Source organism: Eupeodes corollae, chromosome 2 (assembly GCF_945859685.1).
Source record: "Eupeodes corollae chromosome 2, idEupCoro1.1, whole genome shotgun sequence".
NCBI classification, from domain to species: Eukaryota; Metazoa; Arthropoda; class Insecta; order Diptera; family Syrphidae; genus Eupeodes; species Eupeodes corollae.
In genome coordinates this window covers 142,137,754-142,144,240 of record NC_079148.1, presented here as the reverse complement: position 1 = coordinate 142,144,240, position 6,487 = coordinate 142,137,754, and positions in this window count along the sequence as shown.

Here is a 6,487-nt window from a genome sequence, read left to right as displayed (position 1 = left end):
CGTGCAATGTTTTATAAAGAAATGTATTTATTTTTATATTTTTGGTGCATAAAATTTGTTGATCTTAGATATTTCTCTTTGTAAACAACCCAAAATAATCGCAAGATATTTTTTTGTAATCTTTTCTTAAAAACTTCGCATCATCGTTATCATCAAATAATCTAAATTACTTTTAAATTCTAAGAATTGTGCATCTTTGGCGAGTTTTAAAATAATTCATTAGTCAAATAAAACATTTATCTCAACAAAAATATTTCCATATCTTAGGTTCATAACTTCTTTTTTTATCAATTAAAAAATACATTGATAACCAAATTTGACAGCAAAACAAAAAAAAAAAACTTTCTATAGTAAAAATACAAATCTAAATTGCTAAATAGTACATAAATAAATAAATCGTACAAAAGAATTGCATAGGCAATTTTTGAGAGGATGGATGGACAAAATAGAAGAAACATTCTCTGGTTTTTAAAAAATTGGTGCAAAATTTAATTTATCTAGTTAAAAAAAAATAATTAAAGCTTCTAATACATAACATTAAAATGACATTAACATTGTATAAATGTTAAACATAAAAAATGGCTGCTCTTTTTTGTAGAGCCATACTAGCTCTATTTGACACTTCAAAATTTATATAAATGTCAGAAAAGGTTCGTTTATTAACTGCTACAGTTGAGGTTTATTAAGAAATCTCTGACATCCCACTTCTGTGCACACATACGTTAGTTAGGTAGTTAGTTTGTAAATTTGCGGAAATGTGTTTTGAGTATGAGCTGCGTAGATTCATAAAACGAATATTCGATGTCAGACAAGGAACGAGTAAAATTTGTCCATCTTTGGTGTCAGTGTCTTCGTCAACATTTGTGTGGTGAAATCACGCTGGTTGTCGGTGCACATGTACACACAAGTGTGATGTCTGTGGGCCACTAAAGAACGAGTTAATTCATTTATACACTCAGCAATGCGTTTTATAAAAACAAAATAATTTATCATGAAGTTAAGACTTTTTTAACAAAGAAAGATTTGCGTTCATAAATGTAAATACACTGCATTACTGCAGTCAGTAACTCTGTTAAAAAAAAAACCGTGACAGCTGAAATGCGATCAAACCTGCGGTCATTTTATATCTCTTGCCGCTCTGTGATTTCTTATTAATAAGTTGAAGTATAATATTTATACTTCATAGAAATGAATGAACGAATAAATTTGCTGAATTCAAAACATTTAAAATAAGTCCGAATAAAACATTTTTATTGGACATTTTGAAAGAATTTTGTTAATACACTAAAAAAACAAAACCCGCGTAACTCAAAGAAAAAACTTAATTATTTCTGTCATACTTTGTTATAGGCGCCTAATTTGATGACATTTATAAACTGGTTTTTGATATTGTATATCTGCTTACCTACTAACATCAACGTGATGTACTTTTCTCGAAACAAAATAAGAGTTACAAGGTATTTTCATCGGAACTGGAAGCCCACGCTTGGTAAATGGGTATTAAATGTTTAGGTTTTTAACTAAGAACCGAACTTCAATATTTTGTCAAATAAATACAAAGACTAAAGTTTTCCATCCTCCAGCTCTTCGAAGGGATTTGCTCTCGACTTAAAACATCGCACTTTTCAGAACAAGCCAAATATTTAAATTTTTCTAAATCTTTGTCTTCCGAAAACATTTTCTTAATTGTAACCCACGAATTATTAAAAAGAAGAAAAAAAACAAAGAATTTGGCTCTTTTAAGTAAAATTAACAACAAATTTTGAACAGGATACTGACAGATGTCATATTGATTTATCAAATTGTTAAAAATTTATGTAATCATTTCGTGGTGTTAACTTTAGCAAAATGTAAAGCGATAGTAAGTTTTAAAAATCATTTAAAATTAGCTAAAGCACCTTCTAAACTTAGTAAATTGCTTAAAATTGTATTTACATATTAAGCTGATACACTTGCTGCTCATTTTAAAACACTTTTAAGCAGTCAGTGAATTAGATAGCCCAATATCTCGGAGTGATTTGGAAACAAATTTAAGTAAGTTGAAGAATAACAAAGCTCCAGGCATAGAAGGGATTCCTGTCGAGTTTTACAAAAACAGCACTGATCAATTCAAAAAATAACTGGTGGAGTACTTTAACGGTTTATATAATGATGCTTTTGTGCCAAAAAACTTCAATAAAGCAGTTATTTTTGCCATTTTCAAGAAAAGAAATTGTATGCTTGTTTTGTAGATTTCAAAGCAGCACTTGATAAGGTCAACAGACAGGCTTTAATGTATAAGCTCTCAATACTAGGGATCTCCCGAAAATTCCTGATGATGTATTTTAAATTTTTGGAGTCACCAATCGCCTCTGTATGGGATGGATCAGAGTTTTCAGTTTGGTTTGAAACAACAGAGGGTGTTCCACAAGGCTGTATTTTAAGCCCACTAATGTTTGCTTTGTTTATCGACGATATCTGTGATGAACTTCCAGGAGCAATACTCTTTGCCGATATCCAAGTGAAAGTTTTGCTATACGCGGATGATTTAGTTGTACTAGCTGAAAATAATTTCATTCTGCAGCTACAAATAAACAGATTGGACTCCTTCTGCAAGAGGTGATGGGGCTTGTATGTTAACACAAACAAAACGAAAATAGTGATTTTTGAAGCGCGTCAAAAAAGAAGGCTACCGGAAGAGAATTGGTCACTCAATAACGAACGCATTAAAGTAGTATCATCGAGCTGATCTTCCACAAATTTGTAATAATAGAATATAATAGAAGATATACATACATCATTTTATTGCAGTATGCCCGATATTACAGAAAATTCGTCGATTACATTTAAATAAAAGCCATCTCACTGTAAACAGACTTCAGGAGATATTAGATGGTTCGCTAGGATTGTCCACCCTGTATAATTTCTGTAAGCACGCCCTACATTTCTGAAATAGTTTCCCAATGTAAAGTCTAATCATTCAGCCAGTTACCATTATTTAAAACTTTTTTATTTTGTGTTTCAAATCACTTTCAGAATTTCTCGTACTATTAACATAGCTCCAAAAGTTTTTTGGCTTGTTTTGTACTGAAACCGACACTGTAATTAAAAAAAGTCATTATAATGACTATATCTGAATAGTCAATAAACATATTTCCAAGTCATTATCAGCTTTTGTTTTATTATATTTAATCCAATAGGCTTTTCACACCTTTCAAACTCAAGACCCGGTTTTCGAAAAAATATCGGTTTTTGCCGAAAACCTACATCGAAAACTCAAGTTTTCCCATAAAAAAAAACATATTTCCAAGTTATTATCAGCTTTTGTTTTATTATATTTAATCCAATAGGCTTTTCACACCAAACTCAAGACCTGGTTTTCGAAAAAATATCGGTTTTCGCCGAAAACATACATCGAAAACTCAAGTTTTCCCATAAATTTTTGGTAAACGACAAGTTTTCGTAAACCACAAGTTTTATATAAAACCTCTCGAAAACTAGTAGCAATTCAAAGTTGAACTAAACAAACAAACCTTTCGAAACATTCAGCGCTTAAACTAATTTAAACAAAGCAGCTGATGGCTGCTGTCAAAACAAATATTTCATTATACAATTTCCTTACAAAATAAGAAATATTTCTTTTTGTTTTTTATTTACGAAATATGGAAGTGAAAAAAAAAAAAAACAAAAAAAGGAAACTTTATGGGATCTGCGTGGCAGCAGAAAAAAATGCGGTAAAATTTGCCAACGTCGTTCTGAACCTTCTCAACCCCGCCTATAAGTTCCTTGGACTTCAACAATATATGGCGATTCTGATGGCACATTTGGCCAACAGAAGCAATAGTCATAGGTACTTTCAGTATTTTGGATTGAATTTGTTGTGAAAGAAGAAGAAAATGTTTTAAATAAAATTAATTTTTATTGTTATAGTTTTGTTTGTTGTTGATTCTATGATATATTTTCTATACAATTAGCTTCTCGTTAGTAAATTGTTTGGACCGGTTGCAGTAAACTAAGAGGATAGCTGTAGGCAAGCGAGCTTGTAGTTCTTGTTGGTTTATGTCGTGAGCCCATTCCACCCGTCTCCAGAACTTCAGTTGAAACTCTTCTTCGAGACGAGCTAGTGTTACGTTAAAATCAATTTGGATGGGTTAGAATTCACTTTATTTTCACAAATAATTTGAGAAAAACAAAACTTTTTACTCACAAATTTTTTCATCAGTACAAAATTTGACAGCCGGAGTTAAATAAATTTAAATGTCAAATGAAAACGTGTAAATGTTCGGTGTGAACGATTTTCGGGTTTTCGAAAACTTTTTGCCGAAAACCCGGTTTTGAGTTTGGTGTGAAAAGGCTAAATAATTAACCTGACGTACATATTTTCCAAACAAAATAAAAGTTACAAGGTAATTCCAGTGGAACTGGAAGCCCACGGTTTTTAATTGGATTTTGAATGTTTAAATTTTTAACAAAGAATTGAACTGCATTATCTTTTCAATTGATCATGATCTGGAGCCCATTCTTGGCGTCTTTTAAACGTACGCTATCAGGAAATGTATCACACGTTAAATTGCTGGTGAACGGTGAAAATCAGTAAATTCAGAATCACCAGCAACATTTTCAATATTTTCGTCTAAGTTTACAATACACTGATAGACAGGCTTTACGTCATCAGTAACGCTTTCGCATTCTTCATGTGATTTTTCACAGGCATACCAATTGCCAGCGTAGTTTGTCGACCATAATTATTACGTTTAGTCATACATTATCGGAAATGGTGGCAACCAATCAACTAATATTTATAATGATAACATAAATGACAGCTGGGTTTGACAGGTGTCAAATGCCCTATATGATAGAAGTAAGAACAAATTAAGATAAATTGTGAGATGAGTTTTTAAACTATTAAGTTTTTAGTTAAAGCCAAGCCAATAATTTAATATAAGTCTGTTTTAAATGTTTCGCTATTGCATTTATTGACTTTCATTAAGTCATTAGGTAGTCAATGTAGTAGTAGTCATTAATGTTGCACACCCTGTGTAATCATAAAAAAACTTTAACAACCAGGTAGGTACACCTAATTAATAAATTCCCCCAGTGTTCGTCGGTCGTCGGTGTATCTTTTGATGACTGTTATTTCAATTATTATTATTGCTTCAATTCACTTAATTCACGCAAATATTCAAAAACCAATCTCTATCAAAACAATAAACAAAAAAAATTTAAAAATTTAAACAATAGTTATAGATACTCCTCTACCTACAATAATATCTATATCTTTATAATACCTATAACACCCGAAAAATAAAAACGGATAGGAAGGTTCATAGGTAAGGTAACTATAGTGTAGGTCTATATGTAAGATAAAAACAGTATTGTTCTTTCAACATAATCGCGCTAGCCGCCTCTCATTCGCATAGGATAAAATCATTTTGAAAATCCCATTAACTTTCTTATCATCTTCATTCATTTCACCTACATAATCAGCAATTAGTTTTTTTTTTATTTTTGTTTAATAAATTTCTTTCATTTATGCCGCCAAATAGCAGATGTATAGAAAAAGAAGAAGTCGAAGAAGTATGGAAGATTATAATTTAAGAGAGAGTGTGAGTAAATCTTGTGTTCTCTTAAGTTCTCAAGACAAAAACTAAATAAATTTATTATAACTTATTTTGATCTTCTTTTGAAAATTGCCGATCAAATTTTATACTCTCTCTCTCTCTCTCTTTCTCGAAGGCAGCAGTGATGTCCGATGGTAAGGTAGTGGCAAAGGCGATACACATAATCATCATCACTCATGCTTAAATAAATTGTTTTATCAATTTTCTTTTAACATCCATATTCTAAACAAATGTCATGTTGTGCTGTTGTTCAAAAGAAGCGCCAAAGTGAAAACCTATATACCTCTCTTTTCAAAGGAGTATAAAAATTATTATCGTCATCGTCATGATCATTTATACTCTTTTTTATTTATGCGTGACGTATCTCTTTCCATCCAGCCTTGATCGCATTGCATTGCCGACCGACACTATACCTGACGCTGACGTTTACCTATTCATAAGATACCGCAAAGCGATATAAGGTGTACACTACAGAGCTGGAGATGGAGGTATACCTTACCCATACTTTCGGCGGTCCGGCCAGGTCAGGTTGTTATGTTTTGAAGGAGGAAGATCCTGTCTTCTGTGAGAGTTGTATTATTGTATCTTTTACCTTTTGCCACGCTCGCGCTCGCTCGCTCCGCTCTCTCATCGTCATCATCTGTGTTATGTTGTTGGACTTTTTGTTCCATCGAGTTCTGGTGGTGCTAGCATGGTAAAGGCCTGGCATTACCACAGTAATTTCTTGAGAGGTAAACACACGGCGCAACAGACTTTTTCTTTCATTCCGAAACGATCGTTCAATCGGTAAAGTTGTCTAGTTCTCCGATCGTCTTATAAATATTAAAATTTGTTTTCAATTATTTGACAGTTCTTAAACTTCAAAAATATTTATAATATTGAACCAA